General features: G+C 45.0%; 1 pseudogene across 1 annotated transcript; it reads left to right on the top strand.

Moving 5' to 3' along the window:
• Nucleotides 1–1,635: 1,635 nt before the first annotated feature.
• Nucleotides 1,636–24,155, top strand: LOC103251478 (annotated as a pseudogene). Its single transcript, XR_002481474.1, has 2 exons — nt 1,636–3,116; nt 23,982–24,155. The product of XR_002481474.1 is annotated as an elongation factor 1-alpha 1 pseudogene (transcript).
• The last annotated feature ends 2,390 nt before the right edge of the window (nt 24,156–26,545 follow it).

Below are 26,545 nucleotides of genomic sequence, written 5' to 3'. Positions count from 1 at the left end.
TTTAACCAAGGTCTAAGACTCGTATATGGGCCAGGCACAGTGGCTCACGCCTATAATCCCAGTGCTTTGGGAGGCTGAGGTGAGAGGATTGCCTGAGCCCACTGGTTCAAGACCAGCCTGAGCAACTTGGTGAGAGCTCGCCTAAACAGTAAATCAAAAAATTAGCTGGGCGTGGAACTACGTGCCTGTAGTTCCAGCTGCTTGGAAGGCTGAGGTGAAAGGATCGCCTGAGCCCAACAGGTTGAGGCTGTGGCTGTGAGCATGCCACTGCATTCCAGCCTGGGTGACAGAGTGAGATTCCAACTCAAAAAAAAAGACTTGTGCATGAAAAGTTACTAAACATTGCTTAAAAATTTCGAAAAAGCCTACATAAATGTATAGACATCTTATATTCAATGATTAGAAGACTTAATAGTTGTCAAGATGGCAATACTACAGAAAGTAATCTACAAAATCATTGAGATTCCTGAGAAAATCCCAAAATCCTTTGACAGAAATGGACAAGCTGATCCTGATGCTCAGGTGAAATTTTAAGGAATCCCAAGTGGCCAAAACAATTGTAAAAAAGGAAAGCCAACTTGATTGTTCACATTTTCCAACTTCAAATCTTACTGAAAAGCAACAGTTTAAAAAAAAAAAAAACAACACATCAGTGACTCAGCCTGTAATTCCAGCACTTTGGGAGGCCGAGGCAAGTGGATTGCCTGAGCCCACAGGTTGGAGACCAGCCCAGGCAACTTGGTGAGACTTCATCTCTACAATAAATCAGAAATTAGCTAGGCATGGTAGCACAGGCCTGTAGTTCCGGCTACTTGGAAGGCTGAAGCAGAAGGATCGCCGGAGCACAGCAGGTCGATGCTGGGGTGTCCATGAGTGTGCCACAGCACTCCAGCCTGGGTATCAGAGTGAGACTCCAACTCAAAAAAACCCAAAAACAAACAAAAAAACTCCATCATGCTACTGGCATAAGGATATCAATGGAACTGAATTTCTAGTCCAGAAATAAACCCAAATCTCTAATGGTCAATTAATTTTTGGCCAGGCTCGGTGGCTCAGCCTGTAATCCCAGTGCTTTGGGAGGCCAAGGTGAGTGGATTTCCTGAACCCGCTGGTTCAAGACCCGCCTGGACAACTTGGTGAGACCGCATCTCTACAACCAAAAATTAGCTGGGCGTGGTAGTGCCTGCCTGTAGTTCCGGCTAATTGGAAGGCTGAGACAGAAGGATCACCGGAGCCCAGCAGGGTGAGGCTGCGGTGGCCGGGAGCGTGCCATTGCACTCCAGTCTGGGCAACAGAGTGAGACTCCAACTCAAAATAAATAAATAATTTTTTAACAAGGGCCAAGACCATTAAGTTAAACAAATAGCGTTAGACGACTGACTACCCACATGCAAAGGAATGAAATTGTACTTTTATCTCATACCACATAGAAAAATAAACACAGTCCAGGAGTGGTGGTTCAAGACTGTAATCCCAGTATTTTGGGAGGCAGAAGCAAGAGAATTGCCTGAGCCCAGGGGTTTGAGACCAGCCTGGGCAACATGGCAAGACCTCATCTCTACAATAAATAGAAAAATTAGTCAGGCAAGGTAGCACTTACTGTACTTAGAAAGGATTGAAAACATGCTTTTCTTCTCAACAAGTTTGCTGCCAGAGCACAGGTCATGAAAACCACCCCTAAAGGCCAAAATGGGAAAGGAAAAGACACACATCAACATCATCATCATTGGACACGTCGATTCAGGCAAGTCCACCACTACTGGCCACCAGATCTACAAATGTGGTGGCATCGACAAAAGAACCATCGAGAAATTCAAGAAGGAGGCGGCTGAGATGGGAAAGGGCTCCTTCAAGTATGCCTGAATCTTGGATAAACTGAAAGCTGAGCGTGAACATGGTAGCACCATTGATATTTCCCTGTGGAAATTTGAGACCAGCAAGTACTACATCACTATCATTGATGCCCCAGGACACAGAGACTTCATCAAAAACATGATTACACATCTCAGGTTGACTGTGCTGTCCACATTGTTGCTGCTGGTGTTGGTGAATTTGAAGCTGGTATCTCTAAGAACAGGCAGACCCGTGAGCATGCCCTCCTGGCTTACACACTGAGTATGAAACAACTAATCGTTGGCGTTAACAAAATAAATTCCACTGAGCCACCCCACAGCCAGAAGAGATATGAAGAAATTGTTAAGGAAGTCGGCACTTACATTAAGAAGATTGGCTATAATCCTGACACAGTAGCATTTGTGCCAATTTCTGGTTGGAATGGTGACAACATGCTGGAACCAAGTGCTAACATGCCTTGCTTCAAGGGATGGAAAGTCACCCATAAAGATGGCAATGCCAGTGGAACCACGTTGCTTGAAGCACTGGACTACATGCTGCCACCAAGTCGTCCAACTGACAAGCTCTTGTGTCTGCCTCTGCAGGATGTCTACAAGATTGGTGGTATTGGTACTGTCCCTGTGGGCCGAATGGAGACTGGTGTTCTCAAACCTGGCATGGTGGTCACCTTTGCTCCAGTCACCATTACAACTGAAGTAAAGTCTGTTGAAATCCACCATGAAGCTTTGAGTGAAGCCCTTCTTAGGGACAACATGGGCTTCAATGTCAAGAATGTGTCTGTCAAAGATGTTCACTGTGGCAACGCGGCTGGTGACAGTAAAAATGATCCACCAATGGAAGCAACTGGCTTCATTGTTCAGATGATGAACCTGAACCATCCAGGTCAAATCAATGCTGGCTATGCCCCTGTACTGGATTGTCACACGGCTCACAGTGCATGCAAGTTTGCTGAGCTGAAGAAAAAGATTGATCACCATTCTGGTAAGAAGCTGGAAGATGGCCCTAAATTCTGGTGATGCTGCCATCATTGATATGGTTCCTGGCAAGCCCATGTGTGTGCAGAACTTTTCTAACTATCCTCTTCTGGACATTTTGCCATCCATGATATGAGGCAGACAGTTGCTGTGGGTGTCATCAAAGCAGTGGACAAGAAGGTTGCCGGAGCTGGCAAGGTCACCAAGTCTGCCCAGAAAGCTCAGAAGGCCAAATTAATATTATCCCTAATACCTGCCACCCCAGTCTTAATCAGTGGTGGAAGAATGGTTGCAGAACTGTTTGTTTCAATTGGCCATTTAAGTTTGATAGTAAAAGACTGGTTAATGATAACAATGCATCGTAAGACTTTCAGAAGGAAAAGAAAATGTTTTGTGGACCATTTGGGGGTTTTTTTGTGTGGCAGTTTTAAATTATTAGTTTTTGAAATCAATATATTTTTTTTTTTTTGAGTTGGAGTCTCACTCTGTCGCCCAGACTGGAGTGCAGTGGCCGCTCCCGGCCACCGCAGCCTCAACCTCCTGGGCTCCGGCGATCCTTCTGCCTCAGCCTTCCAAGTAGCTAGAACTACAGGTGCGCGCTACTACGCCTGGCTAATTTTTCGATTTATTATAGAGATGAAGTCTCGCTGCCGGGCGCGTCTCGAACCCGTGGGTTCAGGCAATCCACTCACCTCAGCCTCCCAAAGGTGCAGGATTACAGGCTGAGCCACCGAGCCCAGCATGGCTGGGAAATCTAAGAGAAAGGATGAGTTGTACTTTGTACTGCTATTACAAGTCTTCTGTAAGAATGAAATTACTGGAACGTAGTTACTTTTATACACAACCACCTCAACACCATCAACACCATGATAGTAAAGAAGAGACCACATCAATCTTCATTCTTGAAGCTGAGCCAGACCCAGATCCAGGTCAGCTGAGGCTGTGATGCCAAGTGCCAGGTAAGTCTGAATGTCATGTTGTTGCAGCAACTGCAACAACTCACCAGGAACAGGAATGAATGCACTCAGAACAGGCACCAGAGACCAAGAGGAGAACTGAAGGCATTTATTCTGGAAGTCTCAGGTGGAGTAGCCTCCCAAAACCTGAGCCCAACCCTCAGTTTTAAGCTGTTTGTATAGAGCTTTTTGTGGTTACAACCCTGCATGGGTTTACCATTGGTGAATTTACAATTTTAAATTTAGGACCAGGAACGGTTGCTTCTGCAACAAGCATTGAAGAAAACACCTTTATGGACATTTCCATATGAGGTGCAGTAAAGCATGTTTACAGAAGCAGAAATTGTGGTTAAGGGAAATGGCATGCGGCTGCTTACTTAAGATAAAACCCTTGAGGTCAGCTTTCCTGCTTAATTCCTGTTTTTCTATCTCATTTCCCCTTTGATGCCCTTTAAAGTTTTTCTAAGGGGCATCACCTGCTTTCCATATCTTGTAGAGAAAGTTGTTTATAGCTGTGGAGAAACATTTGAAATTTTATGGATTCTAGGCGGGAGGAAACAAATTGAACTATTAGGTTGAGAATGTAGGGCTCAAACAGGAGTGCCAATAGGACTATGAGGAGGGGTCCAGCTAATGGGAGAAGCCAGGATGCCCAACTCCAAATATTGTTTCAATTCAGCCAATTCTTGTCTTCTTTTTTGACTCATTTTCTTAATTGTTGGGCCATGACCCTAACTACCCTTGACTTATTTACATAAAAGCAACAGTCCTCATTTAGGAAGAGACAAAGTCCTCCCTTTTCAGCAGTTAGTAGGTTTAGTGCCCTTTTATTTTGTAAAACTACTTCAGCTAAGGAATCCAATTGATCTTGAAGGGCCACTAGTGATATAGCTACTCATTCTATGTCATACATTAAGTCCTTAGACAGTTGATGATAGTATGTGGTTGAGGCTGCAATGCCTCTTATTCCAGTATCTATTCCAGCTGTTATTCCTTGTCCAATTAACAGGGGTATAATTGGGATGGCTCTTTTTCTTTGGGTATATGCTGCTAGAGGCCCTGTAAGAGATTGGTTATTGGGAACAATGTTTATTTGTGGAGTGTGCAGGGCTAGAGTACAGGTTCCTGCCCAGTTGGCTGGTAGGCATTGGTAGGCATTTGATCCACATATGAAGAAAAGGGCTGTAAGAGGTCAGCACCAGGGTGAGGGCCACGTTCCTGGATATTGATAGCTTGGTGACATTGGGTGAGAGTCAAGTTCCTGGATATTGATAGCTTGGTGACATTGGCTGCTGGTTAGGTTGCCAACTGGCTTCATTTCCATTTTGTTTGTTAGGCATTTGGAAGCCTTTTGGGACAATTTTACCTGGGATAGTATGGTACCCATTTTTTGAGACTCCTGACTGTTGGTCATTAGGGTAACATTTATAATTTTTTGTGTTATTTGAGTTGTGGTGGAGCAGGGGGAACTGTGGACACACAGAGCCAACAGTCTTTGGCCAGGTTGGGGTTAGTATCACTAAGGAGGCGATGAGTTGCATTTAACTTTTGATTTAGACAAGCGTCTAAGGTAAGAGGTTTATTTGGCTCATAGCGGTGAACTATATCAGAAGTGACCCAACAGACTTGGAACAATAGGGCAGGTTGGGTCTGGCAGACCCCAGTAAGGGTTTTCATATTTTTTTCCTGTTCAGTATGCCTTTTTATTTTTAGTACAGAGGGTGCAGTTTTAAAACATCTACTTGGTATACGGGGGTAGATGATGTTACAAAAGCATGATGGAAACCTTGATTTTATTTTGAGGTCCTGGTATTTACTGGTTGAAACAGGAGGTAGGGTTCTGGCCTGTGTTGGGATAGGCTTTGGGGAAGAAATGTGGTTTTGTGGAAGAAAGGAAGGATAACAAATATAGCATTCCAGAGTGGTAAGGTAGATTACAAGGGTAGATGACACTTTATGAGTCCAGAAAATGACTTACCATGAGGTGACACATTGGTGTAGTGTGACCCAAAAGGGACAAATTTGGTACAGTGACTTATTGGTAATGGAGAGGGAAGGATCCAGCTACCTTCACTTATGAGTCTGGATCGCATCTTAGGATTAAAATTTTGTATAACATAGTTTTCAGGACTGATTAACATATATATATTCCTATTGTAAACATAATAAAGCAGTAATACATTCTATGCATGAGAAATACAGAAGTATCAATAAAGACTTTTCGCCACATTTCCAATTAGTGGGGGTTACAGCAATTAGGACCACACCCAGAGCCAAGATGATTGGGATGTAAAGGGCGAGGGTTAAAGGATGACAGCAATACATTTAGTGAATTAACAACCAGTGAAAGAGTTTATTTATGGTTTTGATGGCTGGCTCCTCAGTAGGTTTGATGCTCTGTAAGTTCTCTGGAGGTAGGACTGTGGGCTCAGAGGGTGATTTTGAGGGAGTTCTTAGGGTCTCTGGTTGCTGTTCAGTTGACTGAACTCTCCGGTGGTAAGGCAGCTTTGACTTGGGAGTGATGGGCCCAGGTATCTATACCTGCAACTTTTAAAGCTGTGGGAGTTGTTAGAAGTACAGAGTAGAGACCCTTCCATGTAGGCTTCAGAGGTACCTTGCGCTAGTTTTTTAACCAGACAAAATCTCCTGGCTTGTAGGGGTGCATTGGGTTGCTTATGAGCAGGAGAAGTCTTTACAGCACCCAGTGGTGTAACTGGGATATATATGGTGTTAGCTAAAACCTGTAGCTGGGAATGGATATCTAGATTTCCTATTTCTTTCCTGTCTCTGGGGACCCTTACAAGGGGAGGCGGTCTGCCAAACAGGATTTCATAGGGGGAGAGTTTGATTTCTGCTCAGTGAGAGTATCTTACCTGAAAGAGAGCCATAGGCAGTACAGAGGTCCAGGGTAGTTAGGTTTCCTGACAAAATTTACTTAAAATTTGCTTTAGGGTTTGGTTCATGCCTCAACTTTCTCTGAACTCTGAGGTCTGTAAGCTGTGTGCAAGTTTCATTTGATTTGTAGGGCCCTTGGTAGCTCTTGTGTAATCTTAGCCATGAAGGCGGGCCCATTGTCTGATCCAACTGAGGTAGGCATTCCATATCTAGGTAAGAGTTCAGTTAGGAGGACTTTTGTTACTTCTCTAGCCTTTTCAGTTCTGGTAGGGTATGCCTCAACCCAGCCTGAGTATATGCATACAATGACTAATAGGTATTTACATATTTTGCTGGGTGGTAGTTCAGTAAAGTTATTTCTAGGCCTGCAAATGGGTTTTGTCCAGTTTTTTGTATTCCCGATGGCTGGGAAGTTCCTTGTTTGGCATTGTTGTGAGCACATTTCTGACATTTCCAGGTTACATTCCACAAAGCATGGGGAGTTTGGCCGTATACTAATACCGGTTCATTAATGTTTTTAATGCCATTTTCCCCCGTATGGGTGTTTTCATGAAGTTGGTGAACCAAGGGATAAGCCAGGTGGTTTGGGACAAAGGGCCATCTGTCTGGGGGAAGCCACCATTCATTTGAGCCCTTGGTATCTTTTCCCTTTTTATCCAGTTTTCTTCTTCCTGGACAGAGCTTGGGCATTTGGGCAGGGCTGAAATCATCAACATTTTGCTGGGAGGGACCTGAGGGGTCACAGTCATGGCTGCCCATTTGGTCTCCATGTCTGCCCTTTGGTTTCCTTTGATTATGGAACTTTTTCCCTTTTGGTGTCCTTGGCAATGGATGACTGCAGCAGCCATGGGATCCCAGACTGCTTCTAGGAGGCATAGGATTTTAGCTTGATTTCTAATAGCTTTTCCTCCTGAGGTAAGGAGTCCTCTTTCTTTATAGAGGACCCCATGTATATGGAGGGTGGCAACGGCATATTTTGAGTCTGTGTAGATATTTACCTTCTGTCCTTTGCTTAATTCTAGGACCCTGATTAAAGCCATCAGCTCTGCCCATTGAGCTGATCATTCCATTGGGAGGGCCCTTGATTTTATTACTTCTGTTTCTGTTATGACCACATATCCCACCAAACGCTTCCCATTTGACAGGAAGCTGTTTCCATTAGTGTAGAGGACAGAGTTCGCAGATGGCAAAGGCTGATCTGTGAGGTCTGGGCAGCTCAAGTTGATCTCATCTGTTGTTTTAATACAGTCATGGTCTGGGGATTTTGGTTTGGCAGGTAAGAAAGTGGCTGGATTTAAAGTTTGTACAGTCTCTAGGTGCACCTGGGAGCTTTTGCACAGAAGGCCTTGGTAGTGGTTCATGCACGAATTGGTGAGCCAGTGGTGCCCTCGGTGGCCCATTTGGGCCATGATTGCATGAGCAACTTTGATGTTCAGGATTTGTCCCATGGTAAGTTCATCTGCCTTTTTGGCCAAGAATGTGGTGGCAGCCAGGGCCCACAAGCAGGGTGGCCATCCAGCTACCACTGTGTATATCTATTTGGATAGATAAGCCACAGGCCATCCTCAGGATCCTATATTCTGGGTTAGAACTCCCAGGGCCATTCCCTTTATCTCATGAATGAGGAGATTAAATTCTTGAGTTACATCAGGGAGTTCCAAGGCAGAGGCTTCTAGTAAAGGCTTCTTTTTTTTTTTGAGTTGGAGTCTCACTCTATCACCCAGACTGGAGTGCACTGGCCACTCCCGGCCACCGCAGCCTCAGCCTGCTGGGCTCCAGCGATCCTTCCGCCTCAGCCTTCCAAGTAGCTGGAACTACAGGTGCGCGCTTCCACGCCCGGCTCATTTTTTATTTATTGGAGAGATGGGGTCTCGCCAAGTTGCCCTGATGAGTCTCAAACCCGTAGGCTCAGGCAATCCACTCATCTCAGCCTCCCAAAGGCGCGGGATTACAGGCTGAGCCACCAAGCCCAGCTGTAAAGCCTTCTTAAAAGTAAGAAAGGCTTCCTGTTGCTGTTGCCCCCATTAGAATGATTTTTCTCCCCTCTTTGTGGCTTCATAGAGGGGTTTAACTATTAATGAGTAATTAGGGATACAAATGCGACAGAATCCAGTGGTCCCCAGAAACTCTCAGATTTACCTTCGGGTATTCAGGGTTGGAAGGGCCCAAATAGCCCTTTTTTCATTCAGGTCCCAAGGCCTGATGCCCTTTTGAGATTAGAAACCCCAAGTATTTGACTGTTTTCTGGCAAATCTGGGCCTTTTAAAGGGATATCCTGTATCCAGCTTTCTGGAGCAAGTCTAGCAATGACTCCGTTTCCTTAGTGCAGTCCTCCAAGGTTGTGCTTGCCAGGAGATCATCCACATATTGCAGAAGTGTACACTTGACTTCCGCACTTGGGAAGTTTACCAGATCCTCTTCAAATATGGTAGGGGAGTTCTTGAACCCTGGGGCAACTGGGTCCAAGTTAATTGCTCCTTTCAGCGGCTGGCAGGGTCTTCCCATTCAAAGACAAACATGGACTGACTTACGGGTGCCAGATGAATGCAAAAGAAAGCATCCTTCAGATTCAGACAGTTGTACCACTGGGACTCTGCAGGCATGAGGCCTAGGAGGGTGTACGGGTTAGAGACCACTGGATGGATGGTTGTTGTGGCTTGGTTGATGACCCACAGGTCCTAGACAGGTCAGTAGTCATTGGTGCCTGATTTTTTCACAGACAACAGAGGATAGTTCATGAAGATTGGCACTTTCAGAGCAGCCTAAATTTTAATAGTTTTTGAAGGTGAACTTGGATGCTGCTCTTGGCTTCCCGAGATGAAAGGATATTGGCAGACACTTACCAGGTGGGCACTGGGCAACAAGCCCACTATTACTGGTGGATGGTTGATGGTTAGCCCGGGTGGGTTTTTCTCAGCCCAGATTCTGGGGAGGTGGGAGTTCCATGTTTCCGGGGCCAGGGTGATGTTGATGGCAAGCTGGGAATGGAGTCCCCATTCTTCCTCTCAGGGAATTGTGATAGACAAAATTAAGAAGGTGTCCTTGGGGGTCCTAGTCACGTAGGTTCCAGCAGTTCAAGGTGGGCAGGGCCAACAGCCAAGAAGGTGATTCTGGCCCCCAGCTTAGACAACAAGTCCCTTCCCATTAAGGGTACCGGACATTCTGAGATACACAGGAAATCATGTTTCACCTGGTATCTCTCCATGATGCAATTGCAAGTTTCACAAAAAGAGCCTTTGATTTGAGCTCCCGTAGCCCCATGATTTTTGTTTTTCTTTTTGACATAGGTCCCACTGGTTTGGTTACAACCAAGTGCTCTGCTCCAGTGTCCACCATAAAGTCCATTGATTGGCCCCCAACCTTTATTTTGACCATGGGCTCATTGGGCCTAAGTTGATTGAGCCCTGTGTGTCTCACTCTGAGTCCATTTCGGCTAGCTTGTATGGTGCAGTGTTCATCTCCATCCCCTGATTTTTCTTTTCTTCCCTCTGAGGTCTATCAGGGCATTTCTTCTTCCAGTGTCCAACTTTCTTGCAGTATGCACACTGATTCCGTTGTAAGGGGACACGGGTCCTGGGCTTTGCTTTTGCTTGCTTTGACTTGAATTCAGTTGGCCAGCCTAGGGCTGCAACAAGGATAGCTACCTTTTGCCTCATTCTCTGGTCGGCCTTCTTGTTAGCCTCCCTCTTTGCAGTTTGTTCTCAGTTTACAAAGACTATCTCCAGTAGTTGGGTGCTGTTCATTCCAGCAAACCCTCTGTACTTCTGTAGCTTTCTTTGGATGTCACTCAGTGCTTGGCCCATGAAGGCGGCATTCACTATGTGCAGATTCTCAGGTGTCTTGGGGGTTTCAGGGTTGAAGGGAGTATATGACCGGAATACCTCACAAAGTCTCTCATAAAAGTCTGAGGGAAGTTCATCTGACTTTTGGAGGACCTTGGTAGTCTTGGACATATTGATGGACTTTAGCTCCTTCATTTAATCCTTCCAGGAGGACCCATGGATATTTTTCTAGGTTGACCCTCTCACCCTCCAAGTTTGGGTCCCAATGTGGATCCTCCTCTGGGAAAGCGCTCCTTACCCAGGTCTCAGGATCTAACAAGCCTCCCAGGGCACATTCTGCCATCCATTTTTGGGCTTCTGTCATTACTCGTCGCCGCTCTTTAGTATTCAGAAGGGTTAGGAGGAGCTGACGGCAATCTCCCCAAGGGAGAAGATGAGTTTGACAGACAGACTCAACTAAGTCTATTATGGCCTGGGGTTTTTCCAAGTAAGAGAGTGGGTATGATGTTTCCAATTTAGCAAGTCTGTGCTAGCAAACAGCTGGTAATAGAAGATTGATTGTCCACCCTGGACATTGCCCTCTTGTGTTACTTGTTGGGGGCCTCTGATCTCATGCAGGGGCATTTGGAGTGCAGACCACTGGTTTGAGGGTAAGCGCAGGCACCTTTTCATTTGGTCCAGCTCTGCAGGTGGTGGTGGGGACACAGATGGTGGTGGTGTGTCTGGCAGAAGGGGGTCCTCTGGTATTACTGGTGGTGAAGAGGGGAGTCTCTGGTATCAGTGGTGTGGTATGGGAGGGAGGTAGCAACAGAAGCTCGTCATCTGGGTCTCCCTGGATAACTGGCGGAATTTTGACTTGGTCTCAGTTTTGATCCTTTGGTTGAAGTGGAACCTTGGCTAGAATTTCACTCTGTCCTTGACCACCAGTGCAAAACCTTATCCAAGAGGGCTGAGCTAATTCAATCTGTAACCAGAAATCTATATATGGGAACTGATCTGGGTGGCCCAGTTCCCCAGTTACCACCCAGTACACAGCCTTTATCTTGGTTACATCCAGAGTCTCTCTGGAGGCCAGTCCTTGGTTAACATTTGTCACTCTATTATGCAGAGAGTTTCCAGTTTTCTTGGAGACATTTTAATACCATAGTCTCCTGAATAACCTTTCTTGAAGTTTTTGATCATACAATCTAAGACAGTGGGTTTTGAGAAGAATACTCCCATAGTGTGCCTCCCACTGTGTTGGTGTCACAGAACAAAAGACAACGATGTCCTGAGCAGACATTGCTCAGGACAGCATTCATCTTGCCCACCTGGCCATTTCCCAGAAGAGAATTTAAGATGCCTCTTAGGAATTGGAAGGTTGGTATAAACCCCCAACCTGACCAGCCCTATTACAGGGCTGGGGCTATCTTCAGTTGTATGAGGTCATCACAGTTCCGCAGGTTAGGGCCCAGTCAGACTCTGTAGTTCTGAGAACTGGGAGGTGATCAGATTCCTGTTACCACCATTTGGTGACCCTGACTGACTGAGCACCCCAGGGTGTCTTACCAGTTCCTGGAGTCCCAGTCGATGGGTCCACTCTCTCTGTTTGATCCACCAAGCGGAGTGTAGTCTGTTGGTCTGAGTCACGGCTCATGGAGTCTGGATCCCAGACAACTGGCCAGAAGGTACACCTTCCTCATCCTCAAATTGCTCCCAGGCCACAGCCAAGTCTAGCAACAGTGGTGACACAAAGGACCAGCCTAATCTGAGGGCACAGTGGGGGTTTCCCAGCCAATGCACCAAGTGTTGCAGCAACTCACTGGGAACAGGAATGAATGCACTCAGAATAAGCACCTGAGACTGAGAGGAGAATCAAAGGTTTTTATTCTGGATGTCTCAAGCAGAGTAGCCTCCCAAAACCTGAGTCCCGACCCTCAGTTTTATAGAGCTTTTTGTGGTTACAACATACATGGGTTTGCCATCGGTGGGTTCACAATTTTAAATTTAAGACCAGGAACAGTTACTTCCACAACAAGCATTGAAGTAAACATCTTTATGGACATTTCCATGTGAGATGCAGTAAAGCGTGTTTATGGAAGCAGAAATTGTGGCTAAGGGAAATGGCATGCAGCTGCTTACTTAAGATAAGACCCTTGAGGTCAACTTTTCTGCTTAATTCCTGTTTTTCTATCTCAATGTGAGTGTTACGAGACCACTGCCTAGACATGACATCAGTGACATGACATCAGCAGACATGACAGCAAAAGACAGCATATCAGCACATTCGTGGACATTACATTAGTGGACATCCCATCAGTGGCCACCACATCTCAGGTGTGGGTAAGGACTTCAGGTGTAGGGAGTTTCCTTTACTGTAGTGTAGGTGTAGTGAGGCTCTTCCTTTACTGGGTCTTTCACAGTCCCTCAACAGGCAGGACTGCAAGAAAGGGGGGTTTACTCACCATGGATGCAGTCTTAAGTTGTCCCAAAGAGAGGCAAGGCACTCAGGTCTGCACTGAGAAAGGAGATCCTGTCCTCATTGTGGACCCTGCCCAAGACCATGGACAAATACAGTTCCTCATGGGTCACAAAGGCAGGTTCTCCCCCTGACAGCAATCGGGAGCACTGCGGGAACCTCACACTTCCTGCCTCACCTGAACTTTCTTTATCTGATTAAAGCAGAGAACACAGAGAATACAGCTGCCATTAACCACCTCTGAGGAAATTCCTGTAAATGCAGCTGCCATAAAAACAGACTGCCCATTCCACTATTATCAAATAGCCCAATGGGACCTTCCATACTCTGAAAATCGTCCTTTTTGTTAAGTTGATATACATAACCCATCAGGTTGGGGAACCTGAGAATTTGTCATTAGATGAGCAGAAATGGGAGTATCCTGGGCACCCCATTTGTGGCTATCATACTGTCAGTTCTCAGGGGTTTTCCTACATCTAAATCCTAATGGACCCCTGTCTCTTTATCTGTTTCCTTTGCTCACTATCTCTGGCAACAGAGGTCTTTGTCATCTTTGTCATCTCCCACAGTGGGAGGCACACTATGGGAGCATAGTGTCTTTGTTGCATCTTCAGTGCCCTCCTAGGGATGCCTTTTGCATCCATGGCTAAGCCACAAAAAGACATGATTTGAGACACATTTTTAATGAGTATAGTCTCTGACGCTGGGTGAGAGAAATATACTTATCTCTGGATGATACCATACCAGAGATATTTTCTTATCTCTGGATGGCATTGCAAAACTAATTCTAAAAATCCTTTGAAAACCAGGCTTTTTTCTTTGGAAAGTATCTCTTGGACAAGAAGTTCATCCTAACTTTGGTTTGGAGGCCTCTCTGTTCTCCTCTTGGGCTAGAAGTTCTTCCTGGATTTTTGTTTAAGACATCTCTGTTCTACCTACGTGGTCCTGCTCTTCTCGTGAAACTTCTCGGTTGACTGCAACCTCCCCTTCTCAAACCCTTGCTGATTGTGTGCTCCTCCAACATGGAGTTAATTCTGTCCACTTCTTTTCCTGTTGGCCTGACTTTACTAAAGATAACTTAGAACCTCAATGGTGCCTTTGAGAACATGTAACTCTCCCGAGTTGCCTTCCTTAAGACCTTTTCTTTCCTGCTCTTGTCTCTCAACTCACTATAATCATTGGAACTTTAGGCCTCCCTTCCTCCCTTTGGGAGCTTTCAAGGTGCTCAGGAACCCCCAAAAGCAAATGCCTAAGGCTGAAAAAGAAAAAAATGGCTAATTGGAAACAAAATTTAATTCTCAGCTGCCAGAAGATTATATGTCAGGACAAAAGAAAATCGTAAAAATCTCCAAACATTGGAGAGAAAAAAAACCTGTAGCTTTTCTCTTGAACTTGTTCCATCTTCCAAAACATAACTGCAATAAAAATACAAAGTGAGGCAAAGACTATAACCAAATCTTATATATAAACTAGTGAATTTTGCATTATTGTTATTGCATTTGTCAGGGTCCTCCAGAGAGACAGGACCAGTAGGATGTACACAGATAGATAGATGAGAGGGGATTTATAAGAGGAGTTGACTCATGATTATGAAGGCTGAGACATCCCATGGTGGGCCACCTGCAAGTTGGAGAACCAGAGAACCCTGTACTGTGGTTCCGTTCATGTCCAAGGCCTCCTTGTAGAGAAAGCTGATGGTATAACTCTTATCCCAAGGCCTAAGGCCTGAGAACTAGGGGGGTGGAGGCGGGTGGTGGCACCAGTGCATGTTCAGAATCTAAAGACCAGAGAATCCAGAGTTGTGATGTTCACAAGCAGGAGGAAAAAAGGTGTCTTAGCTCCAGAATAGAGAGAATTTTCCTTTCCTCTGCCTTTCTGTTCTATCTGGGCCTCAGCCAGTTGGATGGTGCCCACCCACACTGAGCAAAAGCCGATCTTCCTTATCTCTGTCTACTGATTCAAATGCCAATGCCTTCCAGAAACACCCTCACAGACATACCCGGAAATAATGCTTTACCAGTTATCTGGGTATGCCTTAATCCCACTAAATTGATACCTAAAATTAACCATGACAGTGTTTATGTCTGACTCGTGACTAAAATTTTAGAATGAAAATATTGGTATCTATTGGTATCTGTATGTTTAAGTATGTTTTATATATATGTGATATTTTCTTATCTCTGGATGGCATTGCAAAACTAATTATAAAAATCCTTCGAAAGAGCTCAATTCTAAGTTGGTTTCGGAAAAAAATTATATATCTATAAATTAAATATTCTAAAAACTTCCAGAAATATAGGAACTGATCTGAATCATTTTTAAGTTCACATTTAGACAAACCTTAAGTAAATAAGACTAATTTAACATTTTTGGCTTAATAAAACAAGTATGTCTTCAGAGTTGTCACCATTAAATATAAAAAATACATCTTTATTCCACTTGGGTATTAGTCAAATAAGTTAATTTTACACTTAGTATCTATTTAAAATATTAAAGCTTGTAGAGTTGATTTTGAATAAATTAAGTCATTCTTCTGACAAACATTATTTTATTTTATTTTTTACTTTTTTTTTTTTTGAGTTGGAGTCTCACTCTGTCGCCCAGACTGGAACGCAGTGGCCGCTCCCGGCCACTGCAACCTCGACCTGCTGGACTCCGGTGATCCTTCCACCTCAGCCTTCCAAGTAGCTGGAACTACAGGCATGCGCTACCACACCCGGCTAATTTTCTGATTTATTGTAGAGATGAGGTCTCACCAAGTTGCCCAGGCGGGTCTCGAACCCACGGGCTCAGGCAATCCACTCACCTCAGCCTCTCAAGGCGCGGGATTATATAATAATAATAATAAGTATGTCTAATAGCAAATCTGCCTAATAATCACTTCCAAAATATTTTTTGCTAATTTGCAACCTAAGGTTATGTTAAGTGGGCCAGGTATGGTGGCTCATGCCTGTAATCCCAGCATTTTGGAAGACCAAGATGAGAGGATTGCCTAAGTCTAGCTTGCACAACATGGAGAGACCTCATCTCTACAATGAAATAAAAAAGATTAGCCAAGTGTGGTGGCACACAACTGTAGTACCAGCTACTTGGAAGGCTGAGGCCGAAGGATTGCTGGAACCCAGCAGCCCGATACTGGGGTGGCCATGAGCGAGCGTGCCACTGCTCTCCAGCCTGGGTGATGGAGTGAGACTTCAACTCAAAAAAGAAAAGATTATGTTAAGTAAAACGTTTATTAAATATCTAGATCATCTATAAATAAAATAAAACACTAAAATATTGATTACTGAACATAAGTTCAAGTTTATAATCTTTAGAATTCTTATTTCTACAGACAGACTAAAAATATCTTGGTCTGTTAATAAATACAGTCTCTCAGCAAGGCGTGATGGATCTTTGGGAGGCCGAGGCGGGAATACTGCATGAGCTTAGCAGTTCAGGACTACTCTGGACAACATAGTGAGATCTCGTCTCTACAAAAATATAAAAAAATTAGTCGGTACAGTGGGGCTCACCTGTAGTCCCAGCTACTCAGAAGGCTAAGGAGGAAAGATCCCCTAAGCCCAGGAGGTCGAGGCTGTGGTGAGCTGCGATTGTGATGTGCCACTGCACTCCAGCATCGGCAACAGAGTGAGACTCACACTCAAACAAAAATAAATAAAAATAAACATTCTTTCTCTACCACTGAAAAACTGTACTACAAGAAAGCATATGCGTCTAGAAATCATGAGGTAGCATTCTCCTAAATTTCTGAATCTATTATAGAATGCTGGTGTAGGGTAGCTTCAAACTACTTCCTAGTTTCCTCGGGGAAATATAGGTTACTAAGGGTTAGAATTATAATCAATATGTGTAAATAAAACTCCAAGAAATAAAAGGTGAAGGGAAACAACTCTATGCCAAGTATGAAAGAAAAAGAGAGTTTGTTTTGCAAATAAAGTTGGTGTCTTTTTGGTAAGGAAAGTATACAAAATATGAACAGTATGTTCCAGCTAAGAAAGAAAGTAAAATGACTGATCATTCCAGAAAAAAACCAAAAACAAAAAAACGGCATAGGACAAAATCTAAATTGACATAGAAAGTGTAGAAGGTTTACAGGGGAAAATTTTATGGTCAAGCTGGCGAACATTGAATGGATTTATTTATAAGGTTTATTTCTAAATGAGCTTAATGATATACTGATGCAAACGTATCAAAACTGCAGTTTGGTTTTTTTCTCTGTTAAAATAAAGTTTTTAGCCGGCCACAGTGGTTCACACCTATAATCCCAGCACTCTGGGAAGCCGAGGTGAGAGGACTTCCTGAGCTCACGGGTTTGAGACCAACCTGGGCAACTTGGCAAGACTTCGTCTCTACAATAAATTTTAAAAAGTAGCCAGATGTGGAGGCACATGCCTGTAGTTCCAGCTACTTGGAAGGCTGAGGTGGAAGGATCACCTGAACCCAGCAGGCCGAGGCTGCAGTGACTGTGAGCATGCCACTGCACTCCAACCTGGGCAACAGAGTGAGACTCCAACTCAAAAAATAAAAAAATTTTAGGCTAGGTGCAGTGGCTTAAGCCTGTAATCCCAGTACTTTGGGAGGCCGAGGTGAGGGAGTTGCCTGGGTTCACAGGTTCAAGAAGAACCTGGGCAACTTCGTGAGACCTCATCTCTACAATAAATCAAAAAATTAGCCGAGCATGGTAGCACACATCTGCAGTTACGGTTACTTGGAAGACTGAAACCGAAGGATCGATTGCCTGAGCCCAGCAGGTCAATGCTGGGGGGGCCATGAGCATGCCACTGCAGCACTTCAGCCTGGGCGACAGAGTGAGACTCCAACTCAAAAAATAAATAAATAAATAAATAAATACGTTTTCTCAGATTTTTGTCTCTTTTTCCTCCCTCCCTCCCTTCCTCCCTCCCCCCACCTTTCTTTCCTTCTTTTAAATGTTTTGTAGTGATAAAGTCTCACTGTGTTGCCCAGACTGGTCTTGAGTTCCCTGAGCCTCAAGCAATTCTCTCACCTCAGCCTCCTAAAGTGCTGAGATTTACAGGTGTGAGCCACCAGGAACTCGGCCTAATTATTAGTCTGTGTCAAATAAAGCCTTGTAAAAGGTTTTTTGGTTATTATTGGTTTTTTTTTTTTTTACCTTTTAAGCAATCAGCATAGGAAACAAAGATTCTGTGTAGTTGTTAACACCTCTAATAATTGCTAACAATCCTAAAACCACTATATCTGTATCTGGAATGGAACAGTGACTTACATAAGTGGCAGATGGTTGGAGTCAGGTTTTTCGTTGTTGAAGTGGGAAGGTACAGATTAACAAGAGAAAGAGGCTAGAATGATCTATGTGATAATAGATCAGAGGTGAAGACATCACTGTGAACCCGTGTTTAGTTTAATATGGATATAAATGACTCCACATGGAAATCTTTATAGTTAGGTGTGTGTAGGCCTGTACCAGCTCTGGTACGCAACTCGGGGCCCTCCGGGCCACTCTCACTCCTAATGAAGCCACTGACTAGCGTTCCCAGGAAGCCCCAGGGTAGGCAGGTGTTTGTCTCCGCCTCACTCACCTCAGACCTCCAGGGCAGGAACATTTTCATCTCTGACACCTCGTGCCTGTTTGTGAACCCTCACAATATAAACTCAGAGAGATCCTTGACGCCCCTGCCCCACCAGCACCGACAGAACGTCGGGTTTCCTGTGAAATAACGTCGTTTCAATGATACTGTTCTGAGGTGCGAGGTCTCCTGTCTCTTGAAGTCATACAAGAATAGTGCTAAGCCGGGCTCGGTGGCTCAGCCTGTAATCCCGCGCCTTTGGGAGGCTGAGGTGAGTGGATTGCCTGAGCCCGCGGGTTCGAGACCCGCCTGGGCAGCGAGACGTCATCTCTACATTAAATCAAAAAATTAGCCGGGCGTGGTAGCGCGTGCCTGTAATTCTCGCTACTCGGAAGGCTGAGGCGGAAGGATCAACGGAGCCCAGCAGGTCGAGGCTGCGGTGGCCGGGAGCGGCCACTGCACTCCAGTCTGGGCGACAGAGTGAAACTCCAACTCAAAAAAAAAAAAAAAAAAAAAAGGATAGTGCTAATGCTGGGTAGGAGTTAGACTTTTCCCATTGGCCGTTCATTCTAAGTGGACACACTCACTATAGAAGCTGACTTGCTCTGTCTTTTCTTCGTGTATGTCAAGTGCTACTTTGTCCAGTGCCTGTGGGAACCCTGTCCTTTTGGCAACCCGTCTTTCTTGACACCTGCAAACCATGCAGGAGGTTGACATCCTGGGACTGCCTATCCTGGGGGTACGAACTGGTAAGCTCTTTGCTCCACTCCATGAAGTTGGACTCCACCCCCAGCTCCAAATGATGATGGTTGTCACTTGCTGGACAATTGTAAAAACTAAAAAATGTACATAAAAGTTGTTATCTTGATATGTAAAGTTCAGTAGTGTTGCATATATTCACTTTTTTTTTAGATTCAGAGGATACATATACGTATTTGTTACATGGACATATTGCATATAGTAGTGGTGATTGGGTCTCAGGTGGCCCATTCCCCAGATAGTGAACACAGTGCCCCATAGGTAGTTTATGAACCCCAACCCCTCTCTCCATCTGCTATTATCGGTGTCCCCAGTGTCTGTTATTTCCATCTTTGGGACTGTTTAGCGCCCATATATGCGTGAGAGCATGTGGGGTTTCTGTTTCTGAGTCAGTTTTCTTAGGATGACGATCTTTACCTCCATCCATGTTGCTGTAAAGGACATGATTTCATTCATTTTTGTGGTTGCATAGTGTTCCATGGTGTATATATACCACATTTTCATTATCCACTGGTTGATTGATGGGTTTTTAGGTTGATTCCACATCTTGGCAATTGGGAATTGTGCAGGGATGAACAAGCAAGTATAGGTGTCTTTGTCACATAACAATCTCTCTCCCTTTAGGGAGATACCTAGAAGCGGGACTACTGGATCAAATGGTAGATCTACTTCTAGTTCACTGAGTAATCTCCTTACCACTTTCCAGAGAGGTTTTACTCATTTACGCTCCCACTAACAGCATATAAGTGCTCCCTTTTCACCGCATCCTCACCAGCATTTTTTTAATGTTTTAATAATGGCCATTCTGACTGGTATAAGGTGGTATCTCACTGTGGTTTTAATTTGCATTTCCCTGATTATGAGTGAAGTTGAGCTTTTTTTCATGTTCGTTGGCTATTAGTATATCTTCTTTTGAGAGATGTCTATTCATGTTGTTTGCCCACCTTTTAATGGAGTTACTTGTTTTTTTCTTGCTGATTTGCTTGAGTTCTTTATAGATTCTGGATATCATTACTTCATCAGATGTGTAGTTTGCAAGTATTGTTGTGCAAGAGATCTCTACCACTTTTTCATCCTGCAAAATTGAGACTCTATATCCATTAACAACAACTTATTTCCCTCTAGCCCAGGCCCTAGCAACTGTTATTCTTTCTGTTTCTATGAATTTGACTACTTTAGATACATCACATAAGTAGAATTGTGCAGCATTTGCCTTTTTATGACTGGATTATTTCGCTTATGTCCTCCAGGTTCATCCATGAGATAGCATGTGACACAATTTCTGCCTTTTTTAAGGCTGAATGATATTCCACTGCATGTATGTACCACATTTATCTATCCATTCCCCCAACAATAGACATTTGGATTGCTTCTATCTCTTGGCTGTTGTGGATAATGCTGCAATGGTAATAGGTATGCAAATATCTCTTCAAGATCTTGCTTTCATTTTTTTCTTTTTTTTGAATTGGAGTCTCATTCTGTCACCCAGGTTGGAGTGCAGTGGCACACTCTCGGCCACCAAATCCTCAACCTGCTGGGGTCAGGAAATCCTTCCATCTCAGCCTTCCAAATAGCTGGAACTACAAGCACAAGCCACCACACCCAGCTAAATTTTTTTTTTTTTTGGTAAAGATGAGATCTCACCAAAGTACTCTTGGCTGGTCTCAAACCCATGGGCTAAGACAGTCCTCTCACCTTGACCTCCCAAAGTGCTAGGACTATAGGCATGAGCCACAGGGCCCAGCCAGGATTGCAGATCTTATAGTAGTTCTATTTTTAATTTTTTGAGAAACCTCCATCTTGTTTTCTACAACATTTGACATTTCCACCAACACTGAAGCAGTTTCCAATTTTCTCCACAGCCTTACTAACATTTGTCATTTTCTGTTTGCTTTTTTTGTTTGTTTGTTTAACAGTGGTCACCCTAATGGGTATAAAGTGATATCTCCTTATGGCTTTAATTTGCATTCCCCTATGATAGTGATATTGAGCATGTTTCCTATGCTTGTTGGCATTTATGTCTTCTTGAGGAAAATGTCTATTCAAGTCCTTGGCCATATCTCGCCACTTTTTTTTTTTCTTTTGGAAACAAGGTCTCTCTGTTATTCAGTCTGGAGTGCTGTGGCATGATCTAAGCTTACTGAAAACCTCGAACTCTTTGGCTCAAACAATCTTCCTGCTTCAGTCTTCTGTGTAGTTAGGATTACAGGCATGTGCCAAGATGCACAGTAACTTTAAAAAAAAATTATTATTATTATTTTTCTTGTAGAGAAAGAGTCTCACTGTGTTACCCAGGCTGGTCTCAAATTCCTGGCTGCAAGCAATTTTCCAACATCAGCCTCCCAAAGCACTAGAATTACAGGTGAAAGATACCATGCTGAAACCTCCACCCCTTTTTTTTTAGAGCTGAAGTCTCACTCTGTCACCCAGGCTGGAGTGCAGTGGCATGTTCACGGCCACAGCAGCCTTGACCTGCTGTGCTCAGGTGATCCTTCAACCTCAGTCTTCCAAATAGCTGGAACTACAGGCACAAGCTACCACACCCGTGTCGGGAGCAGATGTGATATGGGTAGCAGACGAGCACTGTCACTGTAGCAGGCCTTGAGTAAACACCCCAGGTGAAGGCAAGGTCTCGCTTGACAGCTCTGCATCCTAGCCAAAGGCAGGGGATGCAGCCTGCTACACGAAACAGCGTCTCAGATGCCCATACATCCGAGTGCACACAGAACAGATAAAGCCTTAGCTACAACAAGATAACCATGAACAGCTCGCCTTTTAGGTAGCAACAAAATTCTGTTATAGCTCCCTCACAGACCTTGAATCCCCTCCAACTTCCTTTGTGCTTGATTATAAAATAAACATGCTGAGCTAGTTCGGGTCCACTTCTCCGTCAGAAGAAAGTGTCCCACCTGGCCCCAGCTTTTCTTTATGTCTTTGTGTCTGTGTCTTTCTTAATCTCTCACCGCTCTCTGTTGGGACCCTCTAAGCAGCCACCTGGGCCATGTCAAACTCGACTAATTTCTTTTTTATTGTAGAGATGAGGTCTCAACAAGTTGCCCAGGCTGGTCTACAACCCCTGGACTCAGGCAATCCTCTCTCCTCCACCTCCCAAAGTGATGGGATTATAGGCATGAGCACCACACCTGCCTATGAATTCTTTATAAATCCTAGATATTAACTCCTTATCAGTTTTATGACTTGCAAATATTTTCCACCATTCCATAGATTGCCTTTCTACTCTGTCGATTATTCCCTTTGCTTCACAGACATTTGTAAGTTTGATGCAGTCCTATTTGTCTATTTTTGCTTTTGTTGCTTATGCTTTTGTTATGATATCCAAGAAATCACTGCTCCTTTCAATGTCATGAAGCTTTTCCCCTATGCTTTCTTCTTGGAGTTTTATATTTCTAGGCCTTACATTTTGATCTTTAATACATTTTGAGACGATTTTTGTATGGCATATAGTAAGGCATATCTGTATTCTTTTACTTATGTATATCCAGTTTTCCCAACATTTCTTAGAGATTGTCCTTTCCCTCATTGTGTGGTCTTGGCATTCCTGTCAAACATAATCTTACCATATATGCAAGGGATAGATCTTTCTTTATGTCAGTACCACACTCTTTTGATTACTGTAGATTTGTAATTTGTTTTGAAATCAGGAAATGCAAGGTCTCCAAATTTGTTCTTCTTTTTTTATTTTCTTTTCAGTTGGATTCTCACTCTGTTGCCCAGGCTGGAGTGCAGTGGCACACTCACAGCTAACGCAGCCTGGACCCTCTGGTTAGGCGATCCTTCCACCTCAACCTTCCAAGAAACTGGAACTAGAGGTGTGTGCTACCACGCATGGCTTATTTTTTTGATTTGCTGTAGAGATGAGGTCTCACCAAATTTCTCAGGCTGGTCTCAAACCCCTGAGTTCAGGCAATCCTCTTGCCTCGGTCTCCCAAAGTGTTGGGATTACAGGCTTGAGACACCACGCCCAACCATTTCTTTTTCTTTTTTCTTTTCATTTCTTCTTTTTCAATATTGCTTTGGCTATTCTGGGTCTCTTGAGATTCCATATAAATTTTTGGATTTTCTTGTTTTGTTTCTGCAAAACACGGCACTGGCATTTTGACAGATATTGCACAGAATCTGTCGATCTTTCTGAGTAGTGTGAACATTTTAACAATATTAAATCTTCTACATGAACACAGGATGTCTTTCCATTTATCTGTCTCTTCCTTAATTCCTTTCAGCAATGTTTTATAGTTTTCCATGTTTAAGTCTTTCATCTCCGTGGTTGGTTGTTTCTAGATGTTGTGGGGTTTTTTGTTGTTTTTTTTTTAATGCTAGTGTAGATGGAATTCTTAATTTCCCTTGGGATGTTCATTGTTAGTATACAGAAACACAACTGATTTTGTTTAGCCTGGGTCTCACTCTGTTGCCCAGGCTGGAGTGGATGATCATGGCTCATTGTAGCCTCCAACTCCTGGGCTCAAGCGATCCTCCTGAGTCAGTCTCCCAAAGAATAGCTGGGACTACAGGTGTGCACCACTACATCAGACTAATCACAACTGATTTCTGAGTTGATTTTATATCCTGCAGCTTTGCTGAATTCATTTATTTAGTTCTACCCGGGTTTTGTTTGTTTGCTTTGTTTTTTTGGTGGAATCTTTATGGTTTTTCTACTTATAAGATCAAGTCATCTGAAAACAGTGATAATTTCACATCTTCCTTTCTAATGTGGATGCCTTTTATTTCTTTTCTAGGATCAGAAGGTCCACAAGATCCTGCATACCCTAGACCCATACGGTACCACATGGTTCAGGTCTGTCCTCTCACCGAGAACTGTCAATGTTTCCAGAACAGAGGAACTCGCTGTTCCTTTTGTGAGAAAAGCTGAACTCACAGCCCCCTTCCTTACTGACTTCCCATGCCTCTAGCCTGTGGCCTGGGAAGTTGCTAATCCCTTTTTTTTTCTACAGGCACCACAGAAAATGACTTTGAGAAGGGAGAAAGTTCCCCATATCCATCTGGATCACATGGAAATATGGCACAGTATAGAAACAGAATCATGGCTGTATTGTAATAATAACTTTCACTGTTGCTTATTGATCACTCACACATTGCTAAGGGTTTTACAACATAATCTCTATGGTGTTAGAAGGAACTGCCACCAATGACCACAAAGGAGTTATCAGAGACTCGGGGCAGGTGAGGGCCTTACCCAAGATCCTACAGCCAGCAGGGCTGTGCTGGGATGTGCATGCAGGTCAGCCTACAGCAGAACCCATACCCCCTCAAAGAAGCACTGCCTCCCATTCCATGAGTCCCTAGTAGCACATCACTACATTTTTCTTCCCCAGAACTGGAACCCCCAAACACCTGAACAAATCAACTTGCTCACTCCTCTTGGTTGAGATCACTTTTCTTTATTTTTTTCATTTTATTTATTTATGTATTTATTTTCGAGTTGGAGTTTCACTTCCTCACCCAGGCTGGAGTGCAGCAGTTCACTCACAACCACCCACCATCGACCTGCTAGGCTTCAGCAATCCTTCCGTCTCAGCCTTCCAAGTAGCCAGAACTACAGGCGCACGCTACAACGCCCATCTAATTTTGATTAACTGTAGAGACGAGGTCTCACCAAGTTGCCCGGACTAGTCTCTAACCCACGGGTTTAGGCAATCCACTCACCTCAGCCTCCCAAAGTACTGGATTACAGGCTGAGCCATCGAGCCCAGCCGAGGTCCCCTTTTAGAGGAGAAAATCTCAGGCCCTCTCAGCCAAAGCCAGCCCTTCTGCTTGGTGCTCAGCAAGGTGTGTTGCCCCACAACCCACTGGCTGACTACGTCATCCTGTAGGTTCTTTGTGGCCCTGAGCTTTGTTAACTCCTTCACTGTTTCAGCCTCGAACCCTCTCCTGAAGCCTGAAAAGTGGTGTTTTAGGGGCTAGGTAGTGGGAGACCACAACTTGCCTACTATTGTTGGCTGCGTGAGCTTGGCCACGTGGTTCAACCTCCCAGTTCCCAATTCTAACTCTGCAAAAGTGGAGAATAGTAGAGCCTCCTCATTGGGTGGTTGTGGGATTTACAAAGGACGATGCAGGTCATGAGTTTCATGTAAGGTCAGCGCTGGGTCCTCGGGGAATTCTCTGTCACAGAAAAGTCAACCTCAAGAGATCAGAATTGAGGGGCAACCACAGGAGACTGTGGAGGGAAGGAGGCATCGGGCCCAGCCTGGGACTTCAGGAACATTCTGGGAAAGGGAACACTGGACATTCCATGGGGGACGGAGTGCGCACTCAATAAGGACACTCTCACACTATTTATTCATCCGGTCAGTTGACAAATGAATCCTGAGTCCCCATCCTTAGATGGCTTCTTGGGCACTAACAAGCACTCACTGGGCAACTTCTGTAACCAAGACCGGTCTCCGCTGCCCTGCCGCCAGCCTCCTCTGTCCGCGCTTTCCTGTCTTTTTGAAGTGCACGGCCCTGGGACTTAAGCGCAGATCTCTCCCCACTCCTCCCAGCCTCAGACTCGCCCAGGAGGCCCCAGCAGACCCCCAAAGCAGCAGCCCTTCCCGGCAGGAGGCGGCCCCGGTGTCCCGAGAGGGTGGGGCGGAGCAGGACACGTGAACACGTCCCATCTTTAAGGCCCGCCCGGTTCGTGGATTCCTGGCCCGGCACGCTCGGACGCCTGTCCCCCGAACCACGACTCGCACGCGGTAGCGCAACGAAGCGCTGGGACGGGTGCTCCAGTAAAACCACATCCCCTACAACGATCCCGAATGCTTAAAACACTGCACCACACCAATGACGATCTTTGGTCAGCAGGACCGCCAGCTGGACCCGCCACATCTCAGACAACCGCACCTGCGAGAATCCAGGGGCCCCCGGGGCCCATTCGCAAACACCGGGGTTGCGGGGGGAAAACAAGCAACGGAAACAGCCAGACTGCGCCTGCGCGCTGGAGGATTCTTGACCGACACACGCGCACGACCAGGGTAGCCAATCGCCTCGGAGTGAGGCGAGATCTTTCCCAGAGTCCCCGCCCCACGGCCTGAGCGCCCAAAAGCCCGTGACGGACAGGCAGGGCTCCGCCCTAAGCCCCTCCCCTCTGACGCCTCCTGACCGCCTATTGGCTGAAGCCCGTGGTGGCAGTGTTGATTGGCGTCTTGTGCCGACAGAGCGCGGCAGGCTGGTTCCTTGCCCGCCACCTCTGAGGGACTCCAGGAGGGCACCCGGCCAAGGTGCGCAGCGCGACAGGAGAGCCGGGGAGACCGACGGGAACCGGGAGCGGGGGTGGGAAGGCTCTGCCGTGCCGTCAGCC

The sequence above is a fragment of the Carlito syrichta genome, unplaced genomic scaffold (genome assembly GCF_000164805.1).
Source record: "Carlito syrichta isolate Samal-C Ts95f unplaced genomic scaffold, Tarsius_syrichta-2.0.1 Scaffold142937, whole genome shotgun sequence".
In the NCBI taxonomy this organism is placed as follows: domain Eukaryota; kingdom Metazoa; phylum Chordata; class Mammalia; order Primates; family Tarsiidae; genus Carlito; species Carlito syrichta.
The sequence above is the reverse complement of the archived record's forward strand: the minus strand, read 5'-3'. Positions and strand labels throughout refer to the sequence as shown.